The 20,628-nt window shown below is 35.2% G+C and overlaps 2 protein-coding genes across 4 annotated transcripts in view; one reads left to right on the top strand and one right to left on the bottom strand.

The window, feature by feature from the left end:
* LOC150104584 (ubiquitin-like protein 7) overlaps nucleotides 1-20,628 on the top strand; it is a 107,469-nt gene that overhangs the window by 84,358 nt on the left and 2,483 nt on the right. The window lies entirely within an intron of this gene.
* LOC150104583 (homeobox protein six1-like) overlaps nucleotides 4,817-20,628 on the bottom strand; it is a 77,749-nt gene continuing 61,937 nt past the window's right edge. The window contains exon 4 of the transcript XR_016548538.1: nucleotides 4,817-4,930. The gene's annotated coding sequence lies outside the window, so the exon portion shown is untranslated. The remainder of the gene's footprint in view (nucleotides 4,931-20,628) is intronic.

The raw sequence follows: 20,628 nt of genomic DNA, 5'->3' as shown, positions 1-20,628 counted from the left end.
ATCATCTTCTTGTGGAGCTCTTGTTTAATAAGGTTGCACATCCACTTCACTCCCAACCTGCTTATTCTTTGAACACTAGAGATACATTCAGATGTCACTTCATTTAAGCACTTTTTCAAAAATTCCCATGCATTGCTGACATTTTCTTATTCAGTAACTGATACCATTGGAGACCAAAGATAGTATTCTTGTAAATTGATCATAATTTCCAGCTTTGTAGTTCAGCATGTAACCTGTTCTAATTGGAGCATCAATACAATTAAATGCTTCCCAAGAAATCACAGCCTAATCACTGTCATCAACTGGGGGTAAAATAGCCATATTCTTAACAGAGACCCCTTCTGACGCTATGAGGAAATCCAACACTATTTGATTTTGAGTTCCTTCTTTCACATGCTGCTTGAGAAAGTTGTCTCACAATGATTCAATAAATTCCTCTTCTTTCTATCATAAGATTTCTCTTCTACCCAATCAATGTTTGGAAAATTAAAGTCACCCATAATGATCACTTGTTTGATACCCATAAGGCTAAAATGGTGATGCATTTCTTTGTTCCCTGCAACTGAGCTGCCATGCCAGATAGACTCAAACTCACAGCTACATGGGACATTGTTATCACTGTTTTTTTGTGTTTCTACCCTTAACTTGACTTGATATCATCTGATATCATTACTAGTACTCCTCTCCTATCTCTTCTGTCATTCCTAAAAATAGTTTACCCATTACACTCGATCCCAGTTACCATATCTGAATCTGATAGCCAGGTTTCACTAATGCCAATAATCTTAGGCCACATCATATTCAGTAAAACAATGAACCAAACCATTTGTTTCTGATGCTCCTAGTATTTGTGTATAGACATAATAATTTACCACCCAGCTTATTCATATAATTAGATAAGCAATCTTTTCTCTCCCCCAGACATACTCAAAAGGTCCAAACCCAAAGCGTTTTTTTCTACTCCTTCACCACATACATAACCATGTTAGAAGACATTCATATCTTTATCATGTTTGCATGCCATAGCTGAAATTTCACACACTTTTTTCCCATTCCTCCCTTGATGATCTAGTTTCCTTGATTCTCTGCATTAGGTTTCATACTAAGAAGTAATTTTTCCAGGCTCCTGATGCCAAATGAATTAGAGCGCAGGCCATCCCTCTTATACAAGTATTTTCTGCCATCAAAGTCTAAACTCGCATCCATTTCTTCTACACAGCCTGCACATGAAATTATTTGCTATCATTGCCCTCCTCCTTAACTTGGTACTGTCATATCTGGGTAGCAATCCTACCATTTTTCTTTCGTATTTCTTTCTTGCTTTTCCAACAGACCTTTCATATCTTCTCTCATACTATATTTGTCACTACTCAAATTATTAATACCTACCAGAACTACCATCTCTTTTACTTTTCTTTTTTGTTTTTCAATTACATTTGTCATATCTTTAATTTTCACTCTCGGGAAACTAGAAGTGGTGACTCCCTTGCAAGCGCAAATTTTAAGATTGAATCACCATACCATATCACCTATTTTTTCTTATATTTTAACTGATTTAGCTTGTTGTTATTAATATTATGATTACCAAGTTCAGTGTTTTTCTGCCTGTTCTTGTTCTGATCCTTTTTCTTATCTTGTCTAAGTTTAGTTAAACATTTTCCCACTTTTTCTAATTCTCTGGTCAATTTTCTAATAATTTATTTTAATCGAGTTATTTCTAATGTCAGCTTATCCTCAGATAAATTATTGTCAACACGCAAATTCATCATGACAAATGCTATCCTCAGTAATAACAACTTGAGCTGTAGACAATGCCCTGATGTGACGAGTTTTTGGCGCCATTCTTAAGAGTAGTAAAAACAAATAACATTTCTGCGATTATATTATAAAATGTTGTAGTACAATAATTACACCAAAAAAACTATAGTAATACTTTATTATTAGTATTAATTATAATATAGTATTAATTTGTTCATAAATGATATAGGAAATGATCTGAGAGGAACAGTTCATTTGTTTGCAGATGATGCGAAGTTGGGTAGGGCAATAGTGAATGCAGATGACGTCAGAATTTTGCAGGATGATTTGGATAGATTGGAGGTCTTGGCTAAGGAGAATGGATGTCAGTTTAATGTGGCAAAATGTAAGGTTATGCATTTTGGGGTGAAAAGATTGGCGGCAGTTTACTGCATTGGTGGAACCCTGCTCCAGGAAATTGATGAGGCACGAGATTTAGGAGTGTTGGTGGATAAGGAATTGAAATTTAGGGGACACATTGCAAAAGTGACCAAAACAGCTCATCAAATCACTTGGTTGCTGAAGAATACGTTGACAAGCAGAGACAAGCAGGTTATTGTTCCTCTCTATCGAGCCTTGATAAGACCCCATCTAGACTACTGTGCTCAGATTTGGTCACCTAGGTTTCTTCTTGATGGGGAGGAGGTTGAGAGGATCCAGAGGTGAGTGACCAAGATGATAGCAGGTCTGTGGAATGAACCGTATGAGAACAGGTTGAGGATTTGTAGGTTGCAAAAATTGGTTGATAGGCGGAGGAGGGGAGATATGATTGAGACATTCAAATTACTGAAGGGTTTCTATAAAATTAATTCAGAAGATATTTTTGAGAACAGGGCTGGTTGTGGGAGGACTAGGGGACATCCATGGAAACTGGGCAAAAGTGTGGTTAGTAAAGGTGTTAGAGCTGGGTTCTTTACTTTTAGAGTAGTGAATGAGTTGAATGCGCTCCCTGAGTCTGTAGTGGATGCTGTGACAGTGAATGAGTTTAAGGCGAGGTATGATAGATACTGTATGAATGTCAAATAGTTGTGATGAATATGATTTGGGGCCTCCCTCGATGAGTCTAATGACTCCCTGGAGTTGCCCGTAATTTTTTTTTTTTTTTTTTTTTTTTTTATTATTATTATTTTGTCTCAGTATAAATTACATACAATAATAATATTTACAATATTTACAATAAGGTTTATACAGAATTTTTGAATTTAGAATATAATAATAATAATAATAATAATAATTTTTTTTTTTTTTTTTATAAACGACTTATTTGTTTTTGTTTTTACAATGAAAATGATAAGGTTTACTATCACACAGAGTATCTGCACACACACAATGAAAAACATATTATCTTTTCTGTACAGTATGAAAATTCGATATACAAAATGCAGAGTACATTTTATAAATATGAATATACATTTTTTTTAAACAAGCTAAATATGGATTGGCACCAATGTGCACACAATTCACGATACAATGCAGTAATGCAGCATACACACACAATTCAATAATAATAATAATAATTTTTTTTTTTTTTTTTACATTTTATTATGTCTCAGTATAAGTTACATACAATAATAATATTTACAGTATTTACAATAAGGATTATACAGAATTTTTTTTTTTTTTTTTTTTTTTTTTTTTATGTCTCAGATGAATTGCATACATAGTTGCTGTAGTAATTATATGTATATAATATTTATAATGCATTACAAGTGTATATAACAGATACTTGCAAGTTAGTAATTTTCTTCCTCGAAGCTTAGCAGAGCTTATCTGAGGAAGATAATAGATGACAGAGGGTGGTGGTTTCATGGTTGTGTTCCTATAGTGGTCACAAGCCAGGTGTTGATTTTACTGTTTGTTGGTACGTGCTTGAAAGACTTCGACTGCTATTACAGTTTAACTTTTTTTTTTTTTTTTTTGTGAAAATAGGGTTGGATTTAGACATGTAGTGGTAGTCTTGTAGTGGTAGTTTTTTGAGAGGGGGGTTGTCGTAGGTTTGTGTGTGTGTGTATGTGTGGTGGGGGAGAGAGAAACAGGAATTGCTCTAATTTTCGTTCTCGCTATAATATTTATATAGTGCCTGTTTCAGCTCTCTGTATGTTCCTAGGTTTCTGTTGTCGAACGGCAGTTTGTTTATCATGTCAGGTACGTAGAAGTTTCGGGTGGCTTTGCCATGGTGATTGTTGTACTTATATGTTATGTAGTTTGTTGACTGTGGTCTTGTTATTTGATATGTTGTTCTGGTTACGCTATATGTTGGGCTGTAGTAGTGTTTTAACATGATTGTGTAGTGGCGTAATTGTTTCACCTTAAATATTTTGTGTTTTGTCCGTGCTTCCTGCATAAGAGTGGGTTGTTCCCAGAATATCAGTTTTATCATTTTATCTTGCAACCATTGTAGCCTGTTAAGTCTGTAGTCTGCGCAGAATGCGTATGATGTGATTGCATATCTTAAAATGTTTTCACATAATGCTTTATAGATTAGTATTTTTATGTGGGTTGGGGCAATGTCTTTTAATCTGTATAGTTTGCTTGCTATTATCCTAAGCTTGGTATGTAGGTAGTTTGTATGGCTATTCCAACTTTGATCTGCATCGAAGTGAAGTCCAAGGTAGCGTGTTGTTTTCACCTGTGTGATGGTTGTGATTTTAGGTTCTGCACTTTGTGTATTGGAGGATGAATGTTTGACAGTGAGATATTTAGTTTCTATGGGCAGGGTTTGGGGGTTTTTGAATATCATTAGCTTTGTTTTTCCAGGGTTTATATATATGCCGTTTTCGGTTAACCAGTTAGTGATTTGATTGAACTAATTTTCGTTCTCGCTATAATATTTATATAGTGCCTGTTTCAGCTCTCTGTATGTTCCTAGGTTTCTGTTGTCGAACGGCAGTTTGTTTATCATGTCAGGTACGTAGAAGTTTAATACACAAATTGTGTATTACAGTAGTCTAGATGGGGTCTTGATAAGACCCCATCTAGACTACTGTGCTCAGATTTGGTCACCTAGGTTTCTTCTTGATGGGGAGGAGGTGGAGAGGATCCAGAGGCGAGTGACCAAGATGATAGCAGGTCTGTGGAATGAACCGTATGAGAACAGGTTGAGGATTTGTAGGTTGCAAAAATTGCTACGTACCTGGAATACACAAATAATAGTAATAATAATAATAGTAATACGAGGGTGGTCTGAAAAGTTCTCGGCCTAACAATGAACAAACGAATTTATAATTTCAAAATTATTTTTATTTTTCAACGTAATCTCCCTTAAGACTAATACATTTATTCCAGCACCATCTCATCCCTGTAGTGGTTCTCAGTAAGATCTGCAGAATACCCTTCTACAGCTTCAATCAAGAATCAAAGAAAAACGCTGACCAGTGAGAAAGAGGTTTAGTTTTGCGAAGGGAGCCAAATCTGGGAAATAGGATGGATGTTCCAACAATTCATAATGCAGATCCCTTAATTTTCCCATTGCCAAAACACCTTTATGGTGAGGTGCATTATCCTGATGAAAAATGATTTTTTCCTTCTGCAAACCGGGTCTTTTCTCACTAATTTTTTCATCTAATCTGGTTAAAAGACTGGAATAATATTCCCAGGTTATTGTTTTACCCTTTTCAAGATACTTGAGATAATGTCTCAAGTATCCTTGGGTAAATTTCTCGTCCAAGTTTCTCGTCTATAATTCTAAAATTATAGAAGCGAAACTTGGAGAAAAACAGACTGGGTTCATGCCAAATTGAGGTCGTCAGGATCAAATTTTCACTTATGATAAATTGTTGAGAAATATTGGGAATACAGGTATCCCTCGTTGTATGCGATCTCACTATACACGTTTTCGCTGTAACGCAAATTTAAAAAGTTAATTTAAAAAATCGCAACCGGTAGCAATTTCGCAGTTACCCTGTGTGTGTTCACGTGACTTTCTGCATGCACAGCTTTGACAAGACGGCATCGTGCTGCATGTCAATCTCACAGAAGGTGTAGAACTAGTAAGCTCCATTGTTGGCTTCTGCAACACAAACATTATGGATAAAAGAGGTAATTGCGATCAAAATACCTCCAAGACTAAAAAACAGAGAAAAGCTATAACACTGGAGGAAAAATTAGAAGTTATAAAGAAGTATGAACGTAATGAGCGCACAGTCGACATAGTCAGAGCTACAGGAATTTCAGAATCAACTTAGAGAACAATAAGAAATCAAGCAGAGAAAATAAAAGAAAGTTATAAAAGTGTGACGAGAATCTTGACAACTAAGATAACACAGATAAGGCCACCAATTATGGAGAAATTGGAAAGGATGTTGGCCAGTGGATTGAACATGAAAATCAACGTGGTGTTCCGTTATCCACCTTGATTATCCAGGCTAAAGCGAAATGTTTGTTTGATGATTTGAGTTCTATAGATCCTGAAGTGTAAATATTTTGCTGCAGGTGCTGGGTAGTTTGAACGTTTCAAGGTACAACATCGATTCGATAATCTCAAGCTGACTGGTGAGGCTGTGGGAGCTGATGTTGTTGCTGCTGAGAACTTTCCAGCAAAATTTTTAAGTGTTCAGGAACAAGGTTATTTGCCTCAGCAAGTGTTCAATCTCGACGAAATGTGGTTGTTTTGGAAGCATATGCCTATATTGGTGCAAGAAAAGAGGGGCCCCAGGTTTTAAAGCTTCTAAGGATCATCTCACTTTGCTGTTAGGAGAAAATGCATCTGGAGATCATAAAACTAAACCACTGATAGTTTATCACTCCGAAAACCCACGCGCACTTAGGGCTACTCAAAGGAGGACTTGCCTGTTCAAATAAAAAAGCATGGATTACCAGAGCGTTTTATGTGTTTGAGTCCTACTTTTGCAATGAACTGCATCATGAATTGAAGGCTTATTGTGACAGGATAAATGTACCCTTGAAAATTCTTCTGCTTCTGGAAAATGCACCAGGACATCCTCCAAGCATCGCTGAAATTGATGAGAATATCAGAGTTATTTTTCTGTCACCAAACACAACATCCCTCATTCAACTCATGGATCAGGGTGTTATTGCAACTTACAAGAGTCATTATCTCTGCAGAACATTTTTGCAGCTCGTTCAAGCTATATGTACTGACGGTGAAGATAAAATTTCAGTGAAAGAATTTTGGAAGAAATACAATATAAAAATGGCAATTGAACATTTGAGAGGCATGGGCAGAAGTTAAGAAGTCATGTATGAAGGGAGTTTGGAAGAAAATTTGGCCTGGAGTTTCTGATTCTAATGATTTTGATCCTGAAAGTGAGCTTGCCAACTCGAGACATGACAAAATTAAAATGGCAAAATCTGTTGGATTTGAGGATGTAGGTGAGTCAAATGTGTGATGAACTGCTTAAGTCCCACTCATCAGAGCTCACTAATGAAGATCTTCTGGAAATAGAAAACAACATGAATGATGAAAGTCAGGAGTCCTTTGTTGCTGAGCACATCAAACAGCTTTCAACAAAACAAATGACTGAATTTTTTAAACACATTGACAGTGCCATCAGAATAATTGGAGAAAATGATCCTAATGAGACTAGAAGCACCAACATACTACAACAAGAATTCTTTGACTTGCTACTTTATACTTTATAGAGATAGGAAGAATGCTGCCTGTCAGCTGAGTCTCAACTGTTTCATTAAAAAAGTTGAAGATCATCAGCCTATCATCCCAGGGACTTCAAGAGAGCAAGAGAGTGATGATCCAGACTCACTAGACCCAGTCCATTCAATATCCGATTGAAGACTGTTAGAAGTATGTAGTGTTTAGATGTTTATGACATTGTATTAATTAAATTCATTCATCCAGCCATTCATTCATTAAAATTTGTGTGTTTTGTTTATAAGTTTAAATAATTCATTAATTAAAATTTCTTTTGGTCACAGGTGTAAAGTTTTCATTTTTTTTTTAATCCTTCTGAAGAAATCCATATCTCACCCATGCTAAATTCAACTCACTTTATGCGATTTCGTGTTACATGATTCTTGTATAGAACCAATTAATTGCATAAAGAGATCTATACTTAAGTTTTGTAGATCTGGAAAATGCAGACAATAAGGTGCCAAGAGAAAAGCTGTTCAGAATGTTAGAATTATAGGGGTAAATAGAACATTATATAGAGGAGCAATATGTAGTCTATATTTAAGTTCTAAGTCAGCAGTTAGTATTGAAGGAAGTGTAGAAATATGGTTTGATTTAAAATCAGATGTACAAGATGCACACTATCTTTACTCTTATTTATCATCTATATGGATCATATTAAGTCTGATATCAGAATTAGAATATCAAACTTATTTCTTTGCTTTATGCTGATGATGAATTACTAAACAAATCTAGTGCAAGTCTCCAGCCTTGCACTGGATTTGTTAACTAAATTGAATAACAGCTTTAAACAAAGTTGGTAATACATATCGGCAATAAAAAGACACAATCTGTTAATATAGGCAGGAACACTGAAAATGCCAACTGTGTCATGAATGGAGAACCTATAGAACATGTAAATCATTTCAACTATTTAGGCACAATTTTTAGTGAAGATGGCAAATTAAATATGGAAATAGACAACAGAATTAGCAAATCTGGTATGGTAGGAAATCAACTGAATAAATTTACATGGAATAAGAGAGAAATTAGTCGAAACACTGAACTAGCTGTATATAAGACACTGTTCAAACCAATTTTTACTTAGTGATCTAAGAGCTGGAAATTTCTATTTGTCTAGAATTCTTTACTTATTTACATGCTCTCCTGTTAGGTCTCTGAAAAGAAGTAGTTTTTTCTTAGTCATCTGTTTTCTTAATTGGCTACAATTTTTACTGTAAATTAGGAAAAACTGCTACAGAAGCGTACCAAACCTAAAAAAAAAAAAAAGTTTATTAAAGAGAGGGAAGGGAGTTCCTGAAGGACAGCCAGTTTCTGCACATGAAAATGTGGTGAAAGCAAGAGAAATTGTTGCCCATGACAGGCAAATAATCACTAGGCTACTCATTGTACAGCTTGGTGTTGGTAAGGTAATGGCCTTATTAATCTTAGAAAGAAATTTGCACAAGAGGAAGATTTGTGACACACACATTGACATGTGAACAGAGAGAGAGAGAGAGCACCGGGTTGCATGTTGTCAAAATTTCATCCATGCAGTTAATCAAGATCATTGTGTTTGCAAAGAATTGCCACCAGTCATGAAATTTGGTGTTTTCGGTTTGATCCAGAAATGAAACGCCAGAGCATGGAATCATGTGGAATGTCTTCTCCCTGGCAGAAGAAAATCAGGTTGCAAAAATCACATGTCAAGACAATAGTCATTGTTATTTTGATGCTGCTGGAATTATCCACTATAAATTTGTTCCTGAGGGCACTACAGTGAATGGTTAGTATTATTTAGGAGTAATGCCACATCTGTAAGACTGCATGCGACACGTCAGGAAAGAACTGTTCCACAACAATTGGTTTCTGTTGCACGACAATGCACCCATGCACTCTTTGCTGCCTATGAAGCATTTTCTGGCTTCAAAGTCGATCTGTGTGATCGAACATCCTCTGTCTGCCAGATTTGGCTCTCGCAGACTTTTTCCTCTTCCCAAAGATGAAGGGTGTGTTGAAAAGAGAGTGCTTCAAGCAACATTGAGGACATCCAATGTGGTGTGATCCAAACACTGAAGGAGGTTCCCATTGACTTCCACCGTGCCTTTGAAAACACCTGTACAACAGATGTAAATGTTGTGTGGAGTTGGAGGGAGATTATTTTGAATCTGTGTAATTGACAATTCCAAATATAGTTCTTTGTTTTGATATAATAATTGTTGTTTCATTACTTAACAGGCACACTGTGTATTTAAATTTTTTAGATCTGGAAAATGGGTGTGATAAGGTGACAGGAGAAAAGTGGTTGAAAACTCTACAATTATGTGGTGCATATATAATCTCTATTTGATTTGTAAGTTGGCTTGAGAGAGAAAGATGGTACATAAAGATAGTTTATGTAAATTCAGGTATTCACAAGAGTGCATACTATCTCTAGTCTTATTTATTTATAATGGATTATATTATGAAGAGGAAGTGACATTAGACTTAAATAAATCCAGGATAAATCTTCAGGATTCCTTAACTAAATTGAACAATTTCTGCAACAAATTTAGCATGAAAATTGCCATTAAAAAGATGGACATTTTCAATTTTCTGCCTTTTTCAAAGGGAGTATATGGAAAAAAATCAGCTTCATCTTGAATGGGAAACAGGTATAATAAGTAAAACATTTCTGTTATTTAAACAAACTTTTTAATAAATTTTTAGGCAGCAGAATAAGCAAAGTTGGTATGATAGGAAGTAGTCAGGTGTGTAAATTTATATTGAATAAGAGATATTGGTCAAAACACCATGGTAACTATATTCAGGACAGTGTTCAAAACAGGTTTAACTTTTGGTCTGAGTACTGGATTAGAAACAGTTGATCAAAGACTGGAGACCACAGATAAGAGTTTTCTTAAAAAATTAGAGAGTGAATAGGGGACATTAATAGCAGAGTCATATTAAAAATGAAGGTATTAGGAAGGAACCTAAGTATTAGCATTCAGAAATGTGTGAGTAGGACTAATCTCTAGAATGAGAAAAGTAAAATTAGCAAACAGGAGTTTAACTCCTGGTGCTATGAAAAAGATCTAAAGGAAGAACAAGAACTAGGTGTACTTGATGCAGCTAAAAGACCAAAATATAAGATCTAATAATGTTGATGTCCTAACATTTGAACATAATGATGCATAGCCTCTTTTTTCATGAGGCCAGCATATTAGCTAGTGTCTTATTCATAATAATTATCCTCTATACAGAATGGTATAATGTTAAATCAAATGCAAGGTTGTATTGTGCACTCAAATCACTGTTATTCATAAAAGTATGTTGACAACCGTATTAAAGAATCTGAAGTTAAACATGCTATCAAAATAGAAGATATTGAACTTTATAAAGTCCAGTTCTTTTAAAGAAATAAATGTAATAAATTGTTTACCTTGGGTATTGACTCAGTAACCAAGGTAGACAATTTTTAGTGAAGAAAGAAAACTTGGGGTGCTTAAGGGTCAAAGCTGTATAACTGAGAGGAGACCTCCACATAGCCTTTAAAGGAATGCGGAGAACCGACCAGGGCTTCTGACCTAATGTCCAATCCTCACCTTCTCGTGGTGCACCCTGTTGGGTATCTACTTTGATACTGAACGAACGAGGATGGGCTGGCAATTTGGGATTTAGCCGACCAAATTGTATTCTTATTGGTTAAACCAAAATAAAAAATGATGGTACAACATGACAAAATTTCATGCCGGCTGGGGCGTCGCCCGGTTAAACAAGGCCCCCGTTGTTTTCGCCAGGGAACCAGGGCGAACAGCGAAAAGTCAGCTACTGGAACAAATCTGAAAACAAACCCCAACTCAACATCACCAGAGTTAAAGATCGGTACTATCAACGTAAGAAGCCTGAATGGCAAAGAAATGGAGCTAGCTGAGGAATTAGATAAGTACCAGATCGACATAATAGGGGTGACTGAAACAAAAAAGACCAAAACTGGTGAGATCTTTCTGAGCAATAAATACAAAATGTTATATTCAGGCAATAACAATGAAGGAAAAGAAGGAGTAGCCATAGTATTCAACACAAAATACGAGGCTAATCTTCTTGAATGGCAGTCAGTCTCAAGTAGAGTAATGTGGGCAAATATGAGAATGGGGAACTGGACAATGAGACTTATTTGTGCCTATGGTCCCACAGAAGGTTCTACTAAGATAGAAGTGGAGGAATTTTTTGAGGCTTTAGAAAAAGCAACTGACACAATGAAAAAGGAAAAGTTGGTCCTTGTTGGGGATCTAAATAGTAGAGTAGGAAATGATTGTGAGACATACAAAAATATTTTGGGAAAATTTGGAGAAAAGAGCAAAGCTAATAATAATGGCAAATATCTGTTGGATTTCTGCTCAGGACATGGACTGGTTATTACTAACACCATGTTCCAACATAAAAATGTGCACAAATTCACATGGAGAGAAGAGGCTAGGAATAAGAAAAGTCTCATTGACTATGTTATTGTTGATAGTGATGTTTTCTCCCTGGTGCAGGACACCAGAGTGTACAGAGGATTTGAAATTGGAAGTGATCACTATTTAGTCCTGAGCAGGATAAAATTGAATTTCATATTGAAAAGAATAACATGTAAGAAAGTTTTAAAGCGAATAAAAGTTGAGCAGCTCTCAGATGTAAACTGTAGACTAAAATACAGAAATATTATTGAAAAGAAAATGAAAGAGTTTGAGAACAGGAATCAAACCTTGGAGATTCAGTGGCAAACTCTGAAGGAAACATTGATTGATTCTGCCAGAGAGGCATGTGGTGAGGTTGTGTGCAAAGATAAAAAAATCAGAACTCCCTGGTGGACACAGGAAGTTAAAGAGGCAGTGAAGGAAAAGAAGAAAGCATATCAAAAGTTCCTGGCAAATAAGGCAGCTTTTACTCTTACAGAATACAGAGACAAATGTAAGAAAGCTAAACAGTGTGTAAAACTAGCTAAACAAAAGTCATGGGAGGACTTTGGCAAGAATATAGAAAATAAATATCAAGAAGGTGGCAAAATATTCTGGAGGTTGTTGAAGAAGCTTAGGAACGGAGGAAAGAGTGCTGTAAAAGGAATTAGAGATAATAAAGGTGAAATGAAAACAGGAGAAAAAGATATCCTTGAAGTATGGAGTAATTACTCTGAAAAACTGCTAAATGAAACAAGCAGTGATGACAGCACAGTGATAAAAAACACTGACCAGGCATGCAGTCAGGAATACATATCCATACTTGAAGTAGAAAAAGCCATCAAAGGCTTGAAATGTGGAAAGGCAGCAGGAGTAGATGATATTCGACCAGAAATGCTGAAGTATGGTGGTATAAGAGTCTTACAGTGGCTGCACTGCATAGTTCAGAAAGCCTGGACAGAGGGACGAATTCCCAATGATTGGAGTAGAGCTCTCATAGTACCCATATATAAAAAGGGAAATAAAACTGAATGTGAGAATTACAGAGGTATTTCCCTACTGAGTGTTCCTGGCAAGATCTATGCAAGTATACTTGAGAAACGGTTGAGAAGAATTGTGGAAGAAAAGCTTGGTGAAGAACAAGCTGGATTCAGGCCAAATAGAGGCTGTCAGGATCAGATCTTCACTTTACGACAAATAGTCGAGAAAGCATGGGAATATAACAAAGATCTGTATTTAAGTTTTGTCGATTTGGAAAAGGCATATGACAAGGTGCCAAGAGAGAAGCTATTCAATACGCTGCAGTTATATGGTGTCAATGGGGCATTATATCAAGCAATACTTAGTCTTTATTTGAGTTGTGAGTCAGCAGTTAGAATTGAAGGAAGTACAGGAAGATGGTTTAATGTTAAATCTGGTGTGAGACAAGGATGTACATTATCCCCTCTGTTATTCATTATCTATATGTATCACATTATGAAGGAATGTGGTATTAAACCTGATATCAAAATTGGAGATGTTAATGTCAGCTTTTTGCTTTATGCGGATGATGTTATACTTCTAAATAAATCCGCTACAAGTCTGCAAGATTCTCTGACTAAATTGAATAGCTGTTGTAATAGATATGGTATGAAGGTCAGCAATAAAAAGACAAAGACAATGAAAATAGGCAGAATCATTGAAAATGTCAACTGTGTTGTGAATGGAGAACCTGTGGAACAAGTAAAACATTTCAGCTACTTAGGCACAATTTTTACTGAAGATGGTAAACTAAATATAGAAATAGACAACAGAATCAGCAAAGCTGGTATGGTGGGAAGTCAATTGAATAAATTCATATGGAATAAGAAAGAAATTAGTCGGAACACTAAATTAGCTGTATACAAGACTGTGTTCAAACCAATTTTAACTTATGGATCTGAGAGCTGGGTCAGAAGTAAAACACTTGACCAAAGACTAGAGACCGCAGATATGAGAGTCCTGAGAAAGATTAGAGGCGTGAACAGATGGCATCAATGGCAATATCATATTAAAAATGAGGATATTAGGAAAGAACTTGACATTGTCAGCATCCAGGAATGCGTTAGCAGAGCTAATCTCAGATGGTATGGTCACTTAAATAGAATGGGAGAGGAAAGATTAGCAAAACAAGTGTTCTCTGCAAGGTTGGCAGGAAAACGACCCAGAGGAAGACCAAGATATAGGTGGATTGATACAGTACAAAGTGCCTTAGACGATAGAAATATAAGATCTGATAATGTTGGAGTCTTGACAAGTAACAGACTGATTTGGAGGAAAATTGTAGATAGGAAGTTAGTAATGATGTAGTTTTTTCATGTAGTACTGTCATATCCTGTACACCCCTTGAGGGTACATGGCAGGAATTTGATGATGATGATGATGATGAAAGAAAACTTAAATATGGGAATTCTTTCCTTCATAGTTACACGATGATCAGTATTCATTATTAAAAAATTATGGAAACATCTATCATGTTATAGGAAAACTTCAGTTTAATAAAAACCAAAATGATCGCCCAATGTTTTGACCTTTAATATCAAGTTCATCAACTGGAGTACACACACACACACACTATGTACAATCTACATAGTATGCTAAAGTCACAGTAATTTGGTCAACTGTTAACACTACTGGCCTGACCTCTGGTGAAATAAAAACCTTACTACAATAAAGCTAGAGTCCTGATATTATTATTATCTGTTTGTTTACAAATCATTGAGAGATATGGTAAGCTAGAGAGGAACATACTCTCACATAATCACTTAAATTAGAACCAAACAGAATAGCTGATGGTTAGTGAGGGCTAAAATTATTATTATTACACAACACTTCCAGGGAGTTCTAAGACCCATCGAGGGAGGGCACCTACTCTACATCTCTCTCCGTCATCATCTATACCAGCGCCATCTACTGCCTACCACCACTAGTATTTTCACAGACAATCACAAACATCCATGCCCATGGTGGGATTTGAACCCACAACCTTTCGGCTGGAGAGCGGATATGTTAACCACTCGGCCGACCAGGCCGGCAAAATTGATCTTAAATGGACTGAATGTGTGCCACCCAAATTCTTGGGATTTTTATGCCACTTTATCATATAGATTAGGGTAGCTGATCAAAATTTCACGGGTTTCTTTAAATTTCCATTCATACCAGGTTTTTGTATGATATAAGGAACAATTACCTTTCCAATCAATTTGGTATAGGTTGTTAAGATTAATGTGTTTTTTGTGTTCTTTTTTACGGATAGGAATTGTGCATTCAGTTTCACCACTATAAGGTAGTATATAAGGATAGGCTGGGGGGGGGGGCAGGGAATCCTTGGAGAAATTGAATATGTTTTTTAATTTTATAGGTAGTTTTAAAAGTTGCATTGGGATTGTAAGTGTAGATTTCTATTAATTTTTTCTGATAACCCATTAATATATAGCATAGCTATGGTTTTTACTGTAATCTATATTATTTGCATTTTTTTTTTTTTGATGAAGTACTTTATTGATGGTATTTTTGCTGGAGCCATTGCTTATAAATGTATTTCTAATGATTTGTAATTCTTGTTTAACAGCTTGTTCATTAGAGCAAATTGTTATAGCTTGTTTTTAAAGGTGTTAATGACTCGAAGTCTTTGTGAAGGGTGGTGATAAGAGTTAGCATGTATATGTATTGGCTGATATGTATGGGCTTGCAGTAGACAGTTAAGGATAGACTGTCTGTCTGAGGGAAAAGCTCATGTGACCATTGTATCCAGTAAAGAAAGTGAGTTTTGATTTTCATTTCACTTAGTGTTCTTCTTCACTAAGAGTTAGCATGTACATACTAACTCTTAGTGAAGTTGACTCTAACAAAAACAGTCTTTCATTTTCAGTTTAAATTTTAAAAAAAGAAAAACCACCATGCTCCATCATATTAAATTTAAAAAAGAAAGTTGTTTTTGGAATCTGCAGCAGCACTCAGAAATCAACCTAATTTAAACAAATATGGATGCATAAAACTTCCCAAAATTTTAGAAACAATAATCGTCAGAGGTGTTAGTTTACATTCTAGGCCGTATACAAACACCCACAGAGGGTGCACTCCCTTCTACGTGTTTCATTAAGTATTGTGTTGCTTTGCTGTGTGTGTGTGTGTGTGTGTGTGTGTGTGTGTGTGTGTGTGTGTGTGTGTGTGTGTTACAAGTGTTATTTGTACTCTGTGAAGATGTCTCAGTGACCGAGACTAAATATTCAAAGCAATAAAATTGTCTTTAATCCTTTCTTAGTGTTGTCAATACTCCATTAAATCTCCAACACGATGAGAAGCCACTTGGATAAGTTAAGTTGAAACACTGACTGGCAGGTACACAAGATATTTAAAATAGTTCTAACATCTGGATTGAAAATTGGTTAGAAATAAAATATCTGAATGATCTATGAGTAGATCAATTTGATAGCCCTTGATCTTCAGGTTTAGAGGAATAATGGTATGAGTTGAGAGATGGCACTAACTGGAAAACTGCATCACTCACTCACTTATTCCACTTACTTATTCCATTGGGAGCATAGGGCCTTGACTACAGCTGCCAACTCAACTTTGATTTTCCCTCTTTCCATGCTGATTCCACTCTAATGCTTGTTTGACTTTATCCTTTTCCAGTTTATTTCATTTGTTGAATTCTTCTTAAATATTTATTTACAAAGCTTTGCAGTTTTTTCTAATTGTTTTCATTGTTGTCATGTTTCTGATGCTTAAAGTAGAAGTGATTTGATATTTGTATTAAATAACCTGATTTTGTTTTTTTAGTCTGTTTGCTTTAATCTCCATATTTTCCCTCTTCTCTTGAGCAGGATCTTCCAGTCTTCTCTATTCCTTGCTGTTCTATAAAAAGTTCCTTATATGTTGTGCATCCCAAGATGTTCTTTATTAATTTCAGCCAGGTGATTCTTGGTCTTCTAGGTCTTCTTTTTTCATTTGGAAAAGTATTGATTAGGATGTTAGGAAGTCTGTCTGCGTCCATGCATACAGTGTGGCCAAATCATCTCAGTTGTTGTTTTCTAATTTTTTCTATTATTGTCTTTTTATACAATAATTCTTGTCTGACTGTGCTGTTTGTTTTCTTTTCTGTCCAACTTGTTCTATTTATTTTTCTTAAGCATTTTATTTCAAATGCCAGCAGTTTTTTCTCCTCTCTTAACTCTCCACGCTTCTGCTCCATAGATGACTGTTGGTATAATTATTGCTTCATATAATTTGATTTTGGCTTGCTTAGATATCTTGTTTGTTTTCCAGATTTTCTGTAATTTTCTCATGGTGGTCTATCCTATCGCTATTCTGTGTTTGATTGTTTTGAGTTCATCTATTGTTTCTGTCACTTTTGATCCAAGATATATGAAGTTGTCTTCTTGTTCTATTTGTTCTCCATTTAGGGTGGCTGAGATGGCAGTTTTGTTCCTCCCTATTTTCATCACTTTTGTCTTTTGTATATTTATTGTCATGTCATATGTTTTACAGGTTTCATTTAGCTTGTTTATCAACCTTTGTAGTTCATTTGGGGTTCTTGCAATAAGGACGAGATCATCTGCATATTTGATATTATTTATGTTTAAACCATTGACATCGATTCCAGGCTCATTGTCTATTGCCTTCTTTACAACTTGGTCTAGATATATGTTTATGTTGAATAGGCATGGGGATAATGGGCATCCTTGCATTACTCCTTTTTGGATCTCTATGTGTTCTGTTGTGAGTGTGTCCTTTTTAATTATTGCATTTCTCTTAGAGTAATATTTTATCAGAAACTGTATTATATATTTGTCTATTGCTTTTTCTAGTAATTTTAAGAAGGATTTCTCTGTTGATGCTATCAAAAGCTTATTTTTCTTGTGGAAAGGCTTAGACGTTGATTATGCATTTTTTACTAAATAGCTTAAGGAAATTACAACATATACTAGGATATACATTAAAATAAATTTTAATACACTTCCAATATTTCGGCAACGTCACGTTGCCGAAATATTGGAAGTGTATTAAAATTTATTTTAATGTATATCCTAGTATACATTGTAATTTCCTTAATCTATCTAGTAAAAAAAGAAAGCTTGTTTAAAGTCCACAAAACAACAATATAGTTTTTTATGGTCTTCGCAGCTGAGTTCTGCTAGTTGGTGCAATGTGAAAATTTGGTCTATTGTTGAATAGTTTCCTCGGAAACCAGCTTGTTCTATACCTATCATTTATGCATTGTAGTTGAGCTTGGAAAGCAGCAGAAGGATGTCAACTTGTCGGCAAAACGCTTACCGTATTTACTCGAATATAACTTGTCCTCGCATATAACACGCACTCCTGATTTTACTTTACGAAAAAGACATTAAAAAGTTTTGCATATACCTTGCACACGAAAAAGGTTTAAACATGTTCACGTTGAGGCGATAGTAACTCGCTCCCAGTGGTTAACAACATGCCCTCCCCAACAGCCATTATACTGCAGATGCAAGAAAAACAAGTAGTTTTATTGTATCTCTGAATAAGGTATGGAGGCTTTTGCAGTCTGTGTCATATATTTCTTAACAAATAGTGCAATTAGAGACAGCCGGAATAAAAACGGTGCTAACTAATGAATCACATGTCCACCTCTCACAGAAACTATGCTGTATAGACTCAAGTTTTTAGTAAGATACAGAAACACAGTATCTAACTAAAAACTATTGTCCGATTTTTCAATTACATGAAATAAATGTTTGTTTTATTGCATTTGAAATGCGCGATGTCATTATGACAGATCACAAAGGCTAACTTCAAATAAAATTCTACCACGAATGGAAAAATGCCATATAACTTGTGTGTGAGTTTGCATGCTAGCTTAAACACAAACAGACAGCAATAAAATTCAACCAAGGGTTGAAACTTTGTGTGTCAACCAAGGGTTGACACACAAATGAGAAGTTCTGTTGGAATGATAAGCAACACCCCGTCGTGAATGTGTTAAAGCTAAGAAATATATAGTGAATGTTGTTATGACAGTTTCTGATGTTATGGAATTCAGTTGAAAAGAATTATCATTTCAACTCGGCAATTGTCGGTTGCCTTTGTCTTTGGGTCACGCGATCTTTTGTTAATAGTGCACTAATCTTATGCACGTCTTCATAGCTGCTCTATCTCTACTGGTCTACCATTGCTGTATGTTTTGCGCTATGCTTTCGCTTTTCATTAGTCATTTATGAAGAATTGTTCATTATGTATCTCAAATCTTGTAAATTACTGGTAATTTTTGCTTGGAATAATGGGAAAGATGATGATGCTGTTTGGGTTTCCAAAAATCCTTGCATATATCTCACACAACAAATTTTTAGCTTTAATTATGGGGGGAAAAAGTGAGAATTATATTCAGTTAAATATGGTATTATCACATACACACACTAAATTACATACTTTGCGTATTTATATAGGCAAAGTATGTAATTTAATAAATAAAATTGTATGAATCTCTCAATTCTAGACATTAGTTCCAACACTAATTAATATTTTGAATTTAAAAATGCAGCACTTTAATGCAGCGATTATAAGTTATTGAAAATGTTAAACTTAGTTTCTTTTACTACAACTGAGTTTTTGATAGTTTTAGTTAGGCTAGTGAGACTTTTGTTGCTGTTTTCTGTCCTCTAGCTTATTAATTCTGGGATGAATTGAAGTGATAACAAAACGGAGACAACCAGAAAGTTGCAGGCAGTTCTTCTGTTTCGTTATAAGCATAGTCATGACAGAAGAAAATGCAGTTTCACAAAGATATGTGGTGGAAAAACAAAGAAGAAATTTCATTGATATTTCATGTAAATTTGGATATTCATATTTCATTCTTATCCAGAATTTCGAATTACTCATAGAATTAAAAGTAATTTCCAGTCCTTTGTCCAATTATAATACAATAAGTTGAAGGGTTCTCTTTGTGTCTCTCTTTGTGTTCAACAAAGGGGTTCACATATTTTGCCTCCGGGGATCCTCATGTTTGTAATAAAACTTTTCAAATGACAACAACGTCTTCAAATGGGCTGCAATAATATCTGAAACTGAATTCTGTGAACAGAAATCACCTGCTTCTATAATATAATCTGAGTACGACTGAAAAATTTCATTATTTCTTTCTGCAATCATTAAACCAGAGTTTGAGTTTCTTTTTGAATTATTCGATCTCGTTCCATGAATTAAATTTTGTTGTATCTGGAAATTTAAGTTTTAAATTCAACTCTTTTATGTAAGAAAATACGTTTCTGAGGTATGCCATTCTGGCTACCCATTTCTTATAATGGAAATAATGGGACAGATCACTTTTCTTATCGATTAGAAACAGCTCAACTTCCCTTCGGAGTTCAAATAACCTCTCGAGAACTTCATTGCAGAACAGCCAATGAACTTCCGAATGTTGGGTTATTTATAGAAAAAACATTCCGAATGTTTTTTCTATAAATAAAATATTCACCTATTTCCCTTCATCTAAGATAAACACTCAACTATGTCTCTTCCTGGTGTATACCAAGTTTCATGTGACTGCTATCTTTCTTAATTTGAACAAACCAGATGCTCTATAGAAAAAAAAAATACAAGAACATCAATCTTATATTCTTCACAACAAATCCGGATCAAAGTCTGGATTGGTGCAACAAAAAATAGAGGCAAACCACAACATTCTCTGGTCCAGAACTTCTACACAGATATCAGTATAAATTTGAATGCATATTCAAAGAGAGTGCTGAGGCCTTACTTCAATGCCCTAACCTGAATTGGAATGACTGCCTATCCTTGTTAAAAATATGGGAAAGTTTGATCTGA

Source organism: Typopeltis vanoorti, chromosome 7, assembly GCF_054136105.1.
Source record: "Typopeltis vanoorti isolate ZY-2024b chromosome 7, IOZ_Tvanoo_1.0, whole genome shotgun sequence".
Classification (NCBI taxonomy): domain Eukaryota; kingdom Metazoa; phylum Arthropoda; class Arachnida; order Uropygi; family Thelyphonidae; genus Typopeltis; species Typopeltis vanoorti.
This window is presented reverse-complemented; position numbering and strand designations above follow the sequence as displayed.